Source organism: Mauremys mutica, chromosome 3 (assembly GCF_020497125.1).
Source record: "Mauremys mutica isolate MM-2020 ecotype Southern chromosome 3, ASM2049712v1, whole genome shotgun sequence".
Taxonomy (NCBI): domain Eukaryota; kingdom Metazoa; phylum Chordata; order Testudines; family Geoemydidae; genus Mauremys; species Mauremys mutica.
In genome coordinates this window covers 10,544,628-10,560,228 of record NC_059074.1, presented here as the reverse complement: position 1 = coordinate 10,560,228, position 15,601 = coordinate 10,544,628, and positions in this window count along the sequence as shown.

Here is a 15,601-nt window from a genome sequence, read left to right as displayed (position 1 = left end):
AGGCACCAACTTTCCAGTGTGCCGGGGGGGTGCTCACTGCTCAACCCCTGGCTCTGCCACAGGCTCTGCCCCCACTCCACCCCTTCCCGCCCCCTCCCTTGAGCCAGCCATGCCCTCGCTCCTCCCCCTCCCCGAGCCTCCTGCACCCCACGAAACAGCTGATCAGGAGGTGCGTGGAGGGAGGGGGAGGCTCTGGGAGCAGGGGAGCTGATGGGGAGCTGCTGACGTATGACTGTGGCTCTTTGGCAAGGTACATTGGTAAATTCTGGCTCCTTCTCAGGCTCAGGTTGGCTATCCCTGATCTATCTACTCAAGTTTTTACAAGGTTACCCATCACCATGGTATCTGAGCACCTTCCATTAACGATTCAGGCACATGAGAGGAGGTGTGCAATCAGCTGGTGTACATTAAAGAGAGCTGGCCAAGCACAGAACACATGAAGCCTGGACAGAGCTGTGCACGGCGCTGGATGTGAACATGACATGGAAAGAGATCAGACTCAAGGAAGAGCAGTGCCGCTGATCTGGTGGCAGGCAGGGGATATGATTTTAGTGGCGACATTTTCAATAGGAGTGAGGGGAGTATTGTGGAAACTGGGGGGAGGGTGACCAGAGAAGAGTTTGCAGTAGCTGAGGCAAGATATCCCGGCACTGATCAGGATTTTATCAATAACAGGTGGAGAGAGGAAGGAATAGATCTTGGAAAGATTAGAGTGGAGGAACCAGGAGGAGCAACGACCCACATGCGGGTCGTTTGGGGGAGAAGGACAGAGAGGAGATGAATATGACACCAAGATAATGAACTTGGGTTGAATACAAGCAGGGGCGGCTCTAGGAATTGCGCCGCCCCAAGCAGGGCGGCACGCCGCGGGGGGCGCTCGCCGGTCCCGCGGCTCCAGTGGACCTCCTGCAGATGTGCCTGCAGAGGGTCCGCTGGTCCCGCGGCTCCGGTGGACTTCCCGCAGGCACGCCTGCAGATGCTCCACCGAAGCCGCGGGACCAGCGGACCGTCCGCAGGCATGTCTGCGGGAGGTCCACCGGAGCCGCCTGCCGCCCTCCCGTGGCACGCCGCCCCAAGTGCGCGCTTGGCGTGCTGGGGTCTGGAGCCGGCCCTGAATACAAGGAGGGTGGGCTGATTATTTACAGTAGAGTTTGTGGGGGGAGATGTCCAAGCAATCTTCTCTGAGATCCTTCCTGTCCTGTGAATGAAGGAAGACAGAAGGCAGAAGATTCTGGAAGTGAACCACTGGCTAGGTAAGTGATGTAGAGTAGAGGGTTTGGGCCTTGTGGAACAAAGGTCCACTCTCTATTGAGAGAGGGGGCTGTATAGGTTAAATGGCCTCTGTAGAAGGGGAACCAATCTCCTTGGGGACAGGCTGGAGGGCAATAACTAAAAGGGAAGGTAAAAAGAGGGAAGATGTGAGCATTCAGCACAGAATCAAGGTGTTCAGAACAAAATTAATCAAGGAACCAAAGGATATGAAGAGAAGAAATTCTTGAATTGCCTATACACCAGTGCTAGGAGTCTGGGTAACAAACAAGAGGAATCGGAATTGCTCCTTCATGAGCATAAATTTGATCTAGGTGGAATTACTGAAACCTGGTGGGATGGTTCACGCAATTGGAATGTTAACATCAATGGTTATAAGCTGTTTTGGAAGGATCGACTGGCCAAACGGGAAGAGGAGTAGCACTCTGTCAAAAATGGCATGACCTGTTTCAGAGTCACCAATAACTGGAAGAAAATGATCTGGAATGTGTATGGATCAATGACCTAATAGATAAAGCATAAGATGAGGTATTAGTTGGTGTCTGCCACAGAGCACAAAATCACACTAGGGAACAGGATGACCACTTCCATTCTCATGTATTTATAGTGTATAGGAAAAAAAGTTGCGTGATCATGGGGGACTTCAGTTTGAGTGACATACTCTGGGTGTCTCATGCTGCTAGAATTAAATCATCCTTGGAATTTCTAAATATTATAGATGACAATTCCCTAACTAACAACACGGGGGAATTCTATATTAGACCTTATCTTGACAGATAGAGAGGAACAGATCAATGGTAGATTAGGTACAAGTGCTCATGACTTGACCACATTTATAATGTGCAAACAGAACAGTATTCAAACCGGTAATACATATGGTATATACTTGGTACTTTAAGAGGGCAGATTTCACAAACCAGAAAACAAGTATGAGCCAAATCAGTGGTGAGGAAGAAGTTCATCAGAAATATATGAATGATAATTGGGGATTATTTAAGAACACTTTATTAGGTGCCCAGAAAGCCACAATTGAGCAAGAAGGTCACACTAGTTAAAAAATAGACCTGGTTTAGAGTGGAGGAAATGAAGGCAGCTATAAAACATTATAGATATATAAATATCTCTCTCTCTCTCTCTCTCTCTGTGTCTTATATATATATAGAATGTAACAAATGGAAGAAAGGGGATGTTGATAGTAATTAATATAAATCAGAAGCAAGGAATTGTAGAAAACTGATCAGGGAAGCAAAGGACCATGAGGAGACATCTATGAGCAGCTGAGATAAGGCTAATAGCAGTTTTTAAAGTATATTAGGGACAAAAAGAATCCTAACAATTATATTGGTCCATTACCAGATGAAAATGGTAAAATTATCAATTATGATGCCTAAAAGGAAAAGGGGTGTGGTGAATAATCAGCTGAGCATGAGCTCCCAGTGCAATGCTGTGGTCAAAAGGGCTAATGAGGTCCTTGGATGCATAAACAGGGGAATCTCAAGTAGGAGTAGAGAGGTTATTTGATCACTGTACTTGGCACTAGTGCAACTACTGCTGGAATTCTGTGTCCACTTCTAGTGTCCACAATTCAAGAAGGATGTTGATAAATTGGAGAGGGTTCAGAGAAGAGCCAGGAGAATGATTAAAGGATTAGAAAACCTGCTTTATAGTGATGGACTCAAGGAGCTCAATCTATTCAGCTTAACAAAGAGAAGGTTAAGGGTTGACTTGATCGCAGGCTATAACTAGCTACCTGGGAAACAAATATTTAATAATGAGCTCTTCAGCCTAGCAGAGATAGATATAACATGATCCAATGGCTGGAAGTTGAAACTAGTTAAATTCATACTGGAAATAAGGAGTAAATTTTTAACAGTGAGGGTAATTAACCATTAACCAATGGAACCATTTAAGAAGAGTCATGGTGGATCCTCCATCACTGACAATTTTAAAATCAAAATTGGATGTTTTTCTAAAAGATCTGCTCTCGGAATCATAGGAGGTCAGACTAAACGATCACAGGTTCCTTCTTGTCTTGGAATCTATTAAAATACAAAAACTATTTTTTCAGTCACATATGTTTAATTTACACATGCAATACAAACCTGGGAGTGATTTGGTGTTGGTGTGACATTCTCTAGAGCATTGGAGTGAACCAAGTCCCCAGGTAGACATCATACACATCAATTTGAGGGAAACGCTTTGTCTGGTCTCAGGCGAAATGTGGACTGTGATTGCCAGAGCCACAGCTCAGGATGAGAGTCTGTGGAAAGTGAATATGTTTCAGGACATCATGTTCTCAGCCCCTATCACTAATTCAGGAAGGAGCTCTGAGCCCTAGATGGGATTTTGGTTAAAGACACCAGCATGGTGAGCCTGAAAAGTATTACAGAAAACCATGTTAAAAAGGACATGCGAAGGCCATTTAGGGATTGAAAAGTCTAGAGGAGGGGCTAGAGATGTTTTATGCTGGCCTCAAATGAACAGCAACATTGTGGCAGCTGTCAAGGTTTGTTGCGTGTGCCATACCTACAGGCCAGGTCAAGCAAAAGAGCCCATGCTGTTGGCACAGGAAAAGTAGGCATAGATTTGCTTACAGTGACTGGAAAAAATGTCCTAATTCTAGACAATTATTCTCACTTCCCTGAGATAGCTTTACTGGCAGATACTGCAGCTAAACAGGGGATTGTGCATGGCAAGTCAATTTTTCCTTTACCTGGTATATCTGCCACAGCAGTGTTTGACAATAAGCTGCAATTTAGTGGACATGAGTTCAAGCAGTTTGCAATGAAGCTTTGATTTAGACATGTAACCACTAGTCCCTATTATCCCCAATCCTGCAGGTGGGTGGGAAATGATGTTAAAATAATAAATCACCTACTGAAAAAGGTTGCAGAGTCTGACGCTGATCCATATTTACTACTGCTGAATTAGAGCTTGGCATCAATGCAATATGGTTTGTCACCTGCAGACATTCTGTTTAACAGAAAACTGAGAACTAGTATACCTGTAACGGTGGGAGCTGATGTCAGAGGAACTGGGGATGTGCAAATGCATAAAGCTAAATATAGCTAAACAAAAAAGCAATGTCACTTGGGAGTCCGAGGAGATGCCACCACTTCATGACCATGATGCAGCATGCACCTATGATGGAAATCAGTAGTGGCAAAGAGCGCAGATGTCATGTGAGTTTACCCCACAGTTTACTAGGTGGTCATCCGAGACAGATGCATGCTGAGGAAGAGTAGGGGACCCCTTCCTCCAACTTCCAGAAGGGAGGAAGATAAGAGGCACTGAATCTGCCATTTTGCTTGAGAAGGTCTCAGTTAGGCAACAACTGCAACAGGTCAAGACAACCAAGCCCCAAGCCACAACACTGCCAGAACAAATGGACTTGCAGTCTCCTAACAGTAGTATTCATCTTTGAAGGGAAACCCGCAAGGCCAAGTGAAGCAGAGGGCACCTCAGGGATTAACTGAACGCTGCTAATAAGCTTAGTTAGTAGGTTGGCTATAAGTTGGCCACAAGATTTTGGAAGATGTATTATATCAGTGTTATTTCAGTGTTGTTTAAGTGTTGTTATGGCTGGGAGAGGAAGATGTGGCATTGGGAACTGTACCTTTGAGTCCGGGGGGAGGATCACTGCAGAAGCCTATGTGCTGTTACGCAGAGGCAGTTGGAATTGCATCACTGGGTACAGAGGATCTCCAACAAGCACCCAGGTCCCGGAGTGATCAGTGGACACCACACCAATTCTCAAAAAACAAAAGGAGAGCATGGCTATTACTATCATTTCAGTCTACATACTATACTTTGTCAAACAATGGAACAAATATTAAGAGAAAAAGTTCACTGAACGGCTACAGGGTGATAGAATTATGAGCATTAAGCAGCACTGCTTTAATAAGCAATCAATCTTTCCAGACAAACCTGCTCACTTCTTTTGTTTACTGAATTAAAAGATCAGCAAATGAGGGGAGCTCAAAAGATGTGATTTTTTTGGATTTTAAAACATTTTGACTGTTTTATGAAATCTGGATTGAAAAATTAATTCAGAAGTCTTGGATCGCAATGCTGTCATGTGGATTCAAAACAGTCCAAAAGACCTCGAGCCCGAAAGGGCTTTGAAAAATAAACTGTGAGATAGTAGAGAGAGCCCTGAGCTGCAAAGCTTAGATTCAGATTTGGGTCCAAACATCTTCAGAGTTCAGGTTGTTTATGTCCAGTAGCTTGGTCCAGGCTCATCTTCCATCAGCTGGACCATGAGTATTCCCTTTAAAACACTGCCTCAAGCCCAGAGGTCAAATCTGTACCTTTCACACAGATCTGGAAGTTAGCTAATGTAACGCCAATATTTAAAAAGGGCTCTAGGGGTGATCCCGGCAATTACAGACCGGTAAGTCTAACGTCGGAACCGCACAAATTAGTTGAAACAATAGTTAAGAATAAAATTGTCAGACACATAGAAAAACATAAACTGTTGAGCAATAGTCAACATGGTTTCTGTAAAGGGAAATCGTGTCTTACTAATCTATTAGAGTTCTTTGAAGGGGTCAACAAACATGTGGACAAGGGGGATCCGGTGGACATAGTGTACTTAGATTTCCAGAAAGCCTTTGACAAGGTCCCTCACCAAAGGCTCTTACGTAAATTAAGCTGTCATGGGATAAAAGGGAAGGTCCTTTCATGGATTGAGAACTGGTTAAAAGACAGGGAACAAAGGGTAGGAATTAATGGTAAATTCTCAGAATGGAGAGGGGTAACTAGTGGTGTTCCCCAAGGGTCAGTCCTCGGACCAATCCTATTCAATTTATTCATAAATGATCTGGAGAAAGGGGTAAACAGTGAGGTGGCAAAGTTTGCAGATGATACTAAACTACTCAAGATAGTTAAGACCAAAGCAGATTGTGAAGAACTTCAAAAAGATCTCACAAAACTAAGTGATTGGGCAACAAAATGGCAAATGAAATTTAATGTGGATAAATGTAAAGTAATGCACATTGGAAAAAATAACCCCAACTATACATACAACATGATGGGGGCTAATTTAGCTACAACGAGTCAGGAAAAAGATCTTGGCGTCATCGTGGATAGTTCTCTGAAGATGTCCACGCAGTGTGCAGAGGCGGTCAAAAAAGCAAACAGGATGTTAGGAATCATTAAAAAGGGGATAGAGAATAAGACTGAGAATATATTATTGCCATTATATAAATCCATGGTACGCCCACATCTCGAATACTGTGTACAGATGTGGTCTCCTCACCTCAAAAAAGATATTCTAGCACTAGAAAAGGTTCAGAAAAGGGCAACTAAAATGATTAGGGGTTTAGAGAGGGTCCCATACGAGGAAAGATTAAAGAGGCTAGGACTCTTCAGCTTGGAAAAGAGAAGACTAAGGGGGGATATGATAGAGGTATATAAAATCATGAGTGATGTTGAGAAAGTGGATAAGGAAAAGTTATTTACTTATTCCCATAATACAAGAACTAGGGGTCACCAAATGAAATTAATAGGCAGCAGGTTTAAAACAAATAAAAGGAAGTTCTTCTTCACGCAGCGCACAGTCAACTTGTGGAACTCCTTACCTGAGGAGGTTGTGAAGGCTAGGACTATAACAATGTTTAAAAGGGGACTGGATAAATTCAGGGTGGCTAAGTCCATAAATGGCTATTAGCCAGAATGGGTAAGGAATGGTGTCCCTAGCCTCTGTTTGTCAGAGGATGGAGATGGATGGCAGGAGAGAGATCACTTGATCATTGCCTGTTAGGTTCACTCCCTCTGGGGCACCTGGCATTGGCCACTGTCGGTAGACAGATACTGGGCTAGATGGACCTTTGGTCTGATCCGGTACGGCCGTTCTTATGTTCTTATCTCTCCTGATAGAGACTGTTTTAAAATTGCCTCAATTTCCTCATGCGCATAGGTGCTGACTCTGTGGGTGCTCCAGGGCTTGAGCACCCACGGAAAAAAATTAGCAGGTGCTTAGCACCCACCAGCAGCCAGCTTCCCCTCTGCCCCCAGTGCCTCCCGTCCGCCAGCAGCCCCACCGATCAACTTCTCCCCCTCCCTCCCAGTGCCTCCAGCCCGCCACGGATCAGCTGTTCCGTGGCATACAGGAGCTGCTGAGAGGGAGGAGTAGGGACAGAGTGTGCTCAGGGGAGGGGGCAGAAAGAGGCGGTGAAGAGGCAGGTCAGGAAGAGACAGGGCAGGGGTGTGGCCTTGGGGAATAGGAATGAAGTAGGGCCGGGGGCCGGGGGTGGAGCGAAGATGGAAAGAGGTGGGGTGGGGGTGGGGGTTTGGGAGAAGGGGGTGGAGTGGGGGCTGGGCCTGGGGCAGAGGGCGGAGGGGGGTCGAACACCCACAGGTAGAGAGGAAGTTGGTGCCTATAGTCATGTGGCTTAACCCCCATCACCTACAAGACTAGGAGATGAACCCCATTAGATGTAAGAACATAAGAACAGCCATACTGGGTCAGACCAAAGGTCCATCTAGCCCAGTATCCTGTCTTCTAGCAGTGGCCAGTGCCAGATACGTCAGAGGGAATGAACAGAAGAGGGCAATTATCAGGTAATCCATTCCCTGTTGTCCAGTCCCAACTTCTCTCAGTTAGAGGTTTACAGACACCCAGAGGATATGGTTATGTCCCTGACCATCTTGGCTAATAGCCATTGATGGACCTATCCTCCATTAATTTATCTAATTCCTTTTTGAATCCCATTATAGTTTTGGTCTTCACAACATCCTCTGGCAAGGAGTTCCACAGGTTGGCTGTGCGCTGTGTGAAGAAGTACTGCCTTCTGTTTGTTTTAAACCTGCTGCCCGTTAATTTCATTGGGTGACCCCTGGTTCTTGTCATGCTTTGCACCTGAGGAGGTGAGTAGTTAAATGGTTCCTGGCCACAGGGGGTAGAGCTAAGCAGTAATTGAAGGAGCTTAGTGGAGGGGGAGATGACAGAGAAGACAGGTCTCTCTGGCTGAGAGAAGTCCAGGATTAGGGTACACAGCCAGTGGCAACGGAGGCAGTGTAGGCTTCTGCAAGAGAAGCCTGGAGATAGTGTTTGCAAGTGGAGAAGAAAAGACTTCAGTTAGCCTAAGGGGGCAGAAGAACTATGCAGTTTAGCTGGACTTTTGTTTGGACTTGTTTATGATACCCCAGAAGGGGTCTGACCTCAGGTGACTTGGCCAGAGAGCTTGGCCAGAACACCTGGGGCCAGAGGCTGTTGGCTGGCAGGTGGTGCTGGAGCTGAAGATAGCAGCAACACCCCACACTGACACAAGGGGGTGTTCTGAGGGAGCATGAGCCCAGCCACACTGCTGTTAATGTTCTGTTTTCCCCGTGCGCCCCTGTCTGTACTTTATCTCAGCTAAACATGTGAACTGCTCAGCCAGGTCAGACTAAAGCATGTAATACCCCAGCTCCTGTCCCTTATCTAAGCATTGCTAAGAAGCATTTGTGACTGTGTGACAAGTAACCTCCCAGGGCTATGGCTATGCCAGATACGCTCCTTTGCAGCAACAGGGAATGAGCTCTGTGTGTAGTGAGTTTCAGGAGTTTCTTTTCCTGCTCTGGCCCTAGAGCACCAGAGAGGACATGCAGCAAACTGTGCAGTTTCAGGGGTCATTTGTGGAGGGGATGGGAAGTCGGCTTTGCCTGAGTACTGGGGCTGCACATTAAATTCTGCAGTGTGCGTTGCCTTCCGAAGCAACAGTGAACCAAAGGGAAGGGAGATGGGAGGCTACTGCGGGAGGGAGGGAACACAGAAAGAGAGTAGGTGAGGAGAGTATCCAGGGGAAGCCAGTGTGGGGGGAGTGTGGGGTTCAGGCAGAGAAGGGGCAGTTAGCTGCAAGGGAATTGGGGTCGGGCAGAGAGGGGCAGTCAGCGGTGAAGGAATCAGAGTAAGGTGGAGAGGGGGCGGTCAGCAGCAATGGAATCAGTGTCAGGTGGAGAGGGAATGGTCAGTGGCGAGGGAATCGGGGTCAGGTGGAGATGGGGTGGCTAGAGGTGAGGGAATTGGGGTCTAGCAGAGAAGGGGTGAGGGACTTGGGATTCGGCAGAGAGGGGGTGGTCAGCAGTCAGGGAATCGGAGTCAGGTGGAAAACGTGGAGGGAGTTTGGGGTTCAGGCAGAGAGGGGGTGGTCAGCAGTGAGGGAATCGGAGTCAGGTGGAAAACGTGTGGAGGGAGTTTGGGGTTCAGGCAGAGAGGGGGCGGTTAGCGGTGACGGAACTGAGGTAGGGCAGAGAGGGAGTGGTCAGTGGTGAGGGAATCGGAGTAAGGTGAAGAATGTGTGGAGGGAGTTTGGGTTCAGGCAGAGAGGGGGCGGTTAGCAGTGAGGGCATTGAGGTAGGGCAGAGAAGGGGTGGTCAGCGGTGAGGGAATCGGAGTAAGGTGGAGAGGGGGCGGTCAGCAGCAATGGAATCAGTGTCAGGTGGAGAGGGAATGGTCAGTGGCGAGGGAATCGGGGTCAGGTGGAGATGGGGTGGCTAGAGGTGAGGGAATTGGGGTCTAGCAGAGAAGGGGTGAGGGACTTGGGATTCGGCAGAGAGGGGGTGGTCAGCAGTCAGGGAATCGGAGTCAGGTGGAAAACGTGGAGGGAGTTTGGGGTTCAGGCAGAGAGGGGGTGGTCAGCAGTGAGGGAATCGGAGTCAGGTGGAAAACGTGTGGAGGGAGTTTGGGGTTCAGGCAGAGAGGGGGCGGTTAGCGGTGACGGAACTGAGGTAGGGCAGAGAGGGAGTGGTCAGTGGTGAGGGAATCGGAGTAAGGTGAAGAATGTGTGGAGGGAGTTTGGGTTCAGGCAGAGAGGGGGCGGTTAGCAGTGAGGGCATTGAGGTAGGGCAGAGAAGGGGTGGTCAGCGGTGAGGGAATCGGAGTAAGGTGAAGAATGTGTGGAGGGAGTTTGGGGTTCAAGCAGAGAGGGGGGTGGACAGTGATGAGAGAATAGGGATCGGCTGGAGAGGGAGTGGTTAGAGATGATGGACGTGGGGACAGGCAGCGAAGGGGTGGTGTGTGAGGAAGGTATTGGGGTAGGGCAGAGAGGGGGCGGTCAGTGGTGAAAGTATCAGACTAGGGCAGAGGGGGAATGAGGAAAGTGTCAGGGGGAAAAGGCATCAAGAACCCGTACAGGTTGAAGGAGGATCAATGTGGCTGTCGAGAGCCAGCAAGGAAGGGGGAGCAGGAGCTACTGGTGTTCCTCGGCCACCAGGCGCTCCGGTGGGAGGCTGCCCAATCTGCGTTAGATAAACCCAGGACATGATGGTAAGAGGTGAAGGAGTCCAGAGGCTGGGGAGGAGGGATGGGGGTTAAAACGCATACAAGTAACATAGTTGTATTACACAGCGAGTGAACCTGATAAGTTCTCGGACGGGGTGAGGGCAGCTGTGGAAAACCAGAGGGAAGAATTTGGGAGAGAGATGAAGGAGGACGAATGGGGCACAGGGAGGGGAACGGGACCGAGGGACATGTGGGAGGAGAATGGTGGAGCTGATGAGTGAGAGGCGACTAGAAGTGAGAGGTCAGCACAGCTTAGGGCCCTTCGTAGTGAGGCCAAGAACTTTTAACTGGGTGTGGAGAGAAATAGGGAGCCAGAGACTCCGTGTGGCCAGAGGGCTGGGAGAGGAAGGTTGTTGTAGCTGCCATGTGTTGCCTAGATGGAAGAAGTGAGAGGCAGGGAGGTCAGAGAGGAGGAGGACGTGGTTACCCAGGGCAGATTGAACCATGAGGCTCCTATTAATGCTAATGGGATAGGAGCTGCTGGCTGAATACTTTGTGCAAATTCCTTTGGCCCGATGAGGGTTGTTTGCACACTGTCCACTTTGATTGGTCTAGGTTCTGCACTCCCTTGCCCAGCCATGGGATTGGTCAGCTAAGATGCACACTATTGTTCAACCCCCTCGTTGGGTGACCTGGCCTTTACAGACAGGAGGAGTTCTGCCCAGCAGAGCTGTTCAGAGAAAGGTGATTCCATGTCCCGGAGGATTTCAATAGTCGGGTTCAATGTTCTCCATGAACATTCCCTCCCCAGGACTTGCTGCACAGGAGCAAAGGACCTTTGAAGTCTGGGTCCCCCAGCAGTCTGCCAGGTGTGCTACTGGGGTGCCAAGTGGGTGAGCTGGCAGGAAACCAGGCAGGGTTCTGATAGAAACCTGCCTGGCTGGCAGGGTTCTGGTTGTATGTTTGTGAAATTGCCCCATCTCTGAAACATTCTGATTTTGCCGAGTAGGCAAATTCTGATGAAACAGCATTTGCTCCGAATTTTTCAAGTGAACAGCTCAGTGAAGCTTTGATTCTCTCCAAGAGATGCTAATAAGCACATCTTAGAAGGAGAGCAAGAACCAGGAGGTAGCAAGCCTAGGGAATCTAGCTAGGATATTTAAAATCTTTTCACCTGAGCCAGGGTTTCTGTATTGTCCTCGTGATGCGGACACATTCACGTGCCCTTGTTTGTCTCATTTGATTAGTACCAGGTCTCTGGCCTGGGGTTTTGGGAATAACACAGCCCCTGCCATGCTATATAGTGTCCCTGCCAATATATAGCAATATTTTATATATCTCCCATACCCAAATATACCCATGACGCAAATATGTATGAGCACGTAGAAGAAAAGAGCAGTGCAACATCGCTTGCACAAGTATTCAGAGTCGTGAATAAGAAGGGGCGGGAATGTGGCTGACTAGAACTGTGAACTTGCAGAATGTTCATGGATAATTGCAGCACTTGGCAAAGGTCCAGCAGTAACAGTGCTGTCGTTAAAAGAAAGAGCAGTAGCTGTGGCCTAAAGTCAATAGTGCTTTCCATTCAAGGCTTCCAAAGGGCTTCATAAAATGTACGAACTGATTTATTTACAAACTACTAGAGATGGGTCTGCACCAAAACTGAATCTAAACACTCCTGAACGTTGGGAGCTCAAAAGCCAGATTTAAATGTTGCTGTTTGAGCCCATTACAATCAAGTGTGACAAGGGACGCTTCATATAGTGCCAAAATGCAGTCAGCTCTTGGGTGGCACATAGTAACTGGTTAACAGTACACAACAGCCTTTACCCTACGCTGTAATTTAAGCCCATGATTTATTATCAAGGGTCAACACTGTGTTTTTCCATTTAAATTGGAGCCCGTGGTCTTTATTAGGGGTAAATGAACCCCTGTTCCCCACAGCACACATGCTTCCCTGTCACAGTGGATGCTCTTTTTACAGTATATAATGTATTTTTATTATTATAGTTCTCTCCCCCCCACCTCTTTTCCTCTCATCACACTGTCTGCTAAGCAGAAAGTAAACCCCACAACTGCAGAGTCTGAATCAAAGTCTAGAACCCAGGATATCTTCATGGGTTCAGATTTAGGCAAAATGAGCTGACCTGTTCTGAGGCTCCAGTCCTGTAAGCAGACCTGCATGGGCAAATGTTTGCATCCCGGAACACCAGTGACATCAATAGGACTCAACATGGGCACAGGGCTTTACCCGCATAGATCCGATTTCAGGATCAGGGCTCGAGTTAGCAAAAATCATGACTCCTCTGTGGCGTGCTGGGTTTATTTTAAAACAAGGTTCTAGGTTATGGTTTAAGTTAATAAACGGGTCATACAACTGCCCCAGCGCCACTTTCAACAGATCCAGTGTTTTAAAAACAGTAAGCATTGAAAAATAAACAATTTTAGCTCTTTTGTCATTTCAGGCGGGTGGGTTTCTGTTCCGCGGGATTCTGCCCTTGGATTTATTGCTGAGGAGTTAGATAATATATCTAGAACTGGAGGGAGGAGATTTGCAGCCTACGGCGAGGTCTTCAGCAGCTGTAAAGCCAGGGGACTCTGCTGATTTACACGAGCTGAGGATTTGGCTTATAGCTTTTGTGTGTTTAAGGGCAAGAGAATTCTTTGAGAACTTGTAGCTGGGAGGAGAATCTGGATGAAAATGCTTGACGATTAATTTGTTTTAAATGAATGGATAAAATCCAAAAAATCTGAGAAGGAAATATAAAGAAAACTTAGTATGGTTTTCAGAAAGAATAAAGTCTTATCATCTAGAACCTATCTGACTTTTATAAATGAATCTGTAACTTTTGGAGGAATTAATTCAGTGATTGATAACGTGAGGAACTAACAGGACGATAGTGGTTAGCAATGGACAAGTCCAATTTGATCACAGAATCTGTCCCCCCTCCCCAAAAGGGAAGGATTTAGTTTCCCTATAAGGGACATATCATATTAAACTGATACCACACTAGATCTTAGTCACAAGACTGGTCTGAACCAGGCATAGTATAGGCAGGCATTGTGTATGCTTCTCTCACACAGCACTGCTAAAACAGCTCATACCCCTTAAGCCCTTAAATTCTGCCAGGTAGAGATTGCCTGGTGTGCTGTGATTTTACAATGAGAAAACACACATATACAATGGTGGTGGGTATCAATATAAGAATCTGGGTGGATGGGTAGATGGGAATGTCCACAGGGGACGATGAATGAGCAAACTCCATGCCTATTTGTGCGTGTGACCTAGTCTAGGATGTAACCCAGAGCTGGCCTCAGCTGTAGGGACAGGATGTGGGGTGGGGCATAACCAAGGCATGCGTTGCCTCCCCACTCGGTCCCAGTGCTGTAGGGGTGGGGAAGGTCTAATGGTGAGATAATTCCTTCCTCTTAGGTCCCACTACCAGAGAGGGAGATAGAGTCAATCTTTGAATTTAATAGGCCATGGTGTATTGGACTGTATGTGTGTGTGGCCTGTTACTTTCTATGGGTGCGTAGCAGGGCGGTCACTCCGCTCCAGCCCTGAGGGGGTTAAAGGCCAGCCCTGGGAGAGGGCGGGGGCTGAGAGCCAGTAGGAAAAGGCTGGGAGGCAGCCAATCAGGGCCAGGCTGGGCCCTATAAAAGAGCTGCAGGGCCAGAAGGCAGAAGTCAGTCTCACTGCTGCCTTGGAGTGGGAAGGGCCTGGCTGCCTGGGAGCACAGGGTACCTGAAGCTGAGCAGTGCTGGGGAAAGGTAAGAGGAGCTGGGGAGCTCCAGCCGGGCAACTCCCCAGGCTGAGGCCTTGTTAAGGCCTAAGGAGGTACTGGGGCTGCAGAGGTGCAGCCCAGGGATAGGCAGAGGCAGCAGGTCCGACCCCCTTGCCAGTGACGAGTGGCCATTACAGACTGCAGTCTGCCCCAGTGAGCGGGGGCTAGACGACAACTGGCAGTAGCCACTGAGGCAAGGTGGGTATAGGGGATTGGGGTTCCCTGGGGAGGGGAGACCCAGAGTGTGGGGGCGCTGCTGGAGGCAGAACCCCAAGGGAAAGGGCACTGGGGTCCAGGAGGGACATGGGGTCTGCGGCAGGCGAGACACCGGCCAGCAGGGGGTGCTCCGAGTGCTGGAAAAGAGCTATTTCCCAAGGCAACCAGCAGGGGGTGCTGCAGAGGTGAGTGCTCGATCTGCTACAGATGGTACATGGAAATTAGATAAACCCTGCTTCCTGTGCAATCTAATTTATAGTCATAGATTCCAAGGCCAGAAGGGACCATTGTGATCATCTAGTCTGACCTCCTGTACAACCAAGGCCAGAGAATTTCCCCAAATAATTCCTAGAGCAGAGCTATTAGAAAAATATCCAATCTGGATTTTAAAATGGCCAGTGATAGAGAAACCACCACAACCCTTGGTAAATTGTTCCAAAGGTTAATTACTCTCATTGTTAAAAATTTACACCTAAAGCAGACTCTTGTTTAGCTCAACTAGTAGAATGTTTTCAAAGCTGAAGGTCCTGAGGTGCATGTGTGTGGTCGGCTGATGACCAGGATGTCTGTCTGTGTCCATTATAATATTCCTATTTGATTCCAAGTCTCCAGAGAATTTTAACTTCACAGGCCTGGCACTGGAGCCAGATGTGCTTGTATATTCACCCAGTCAGAGAACACAATCTATACCGTGTGACTTATCTGACAAATCACTACAAACCATCTTAGACAAGAAATGTTGAATATTTTGAGAGCGTATTCAAACAAAGTTTGTCAAATAATATTAAATAATGAATAAACTGGAAAATATTGTGATCTTCCTGTTTATATGCCAAGGTAGAAAAAGCTGACACATTTGTCATTGTTATTAATGAAAAATTATAATCCAACACCTGTAAATTGTAATAAATCAAATGTAGTTACAAAGTAGAGCTGGTCAAAAATTTTCAAGCGACATTTTTTTTTTCACCCAAAAATCCAGTTTTGTCAATATCTAAATGTTTCGCATAAACAGTTCAATTTTGGCAATTTTTCAATGGAAAAAAATGTGAAATAAAATGAAATAGACATTTTAATTTGGTATCATTTCAAATTCTACATTTCGTTTTGGTTTGGTTTTCAAAAA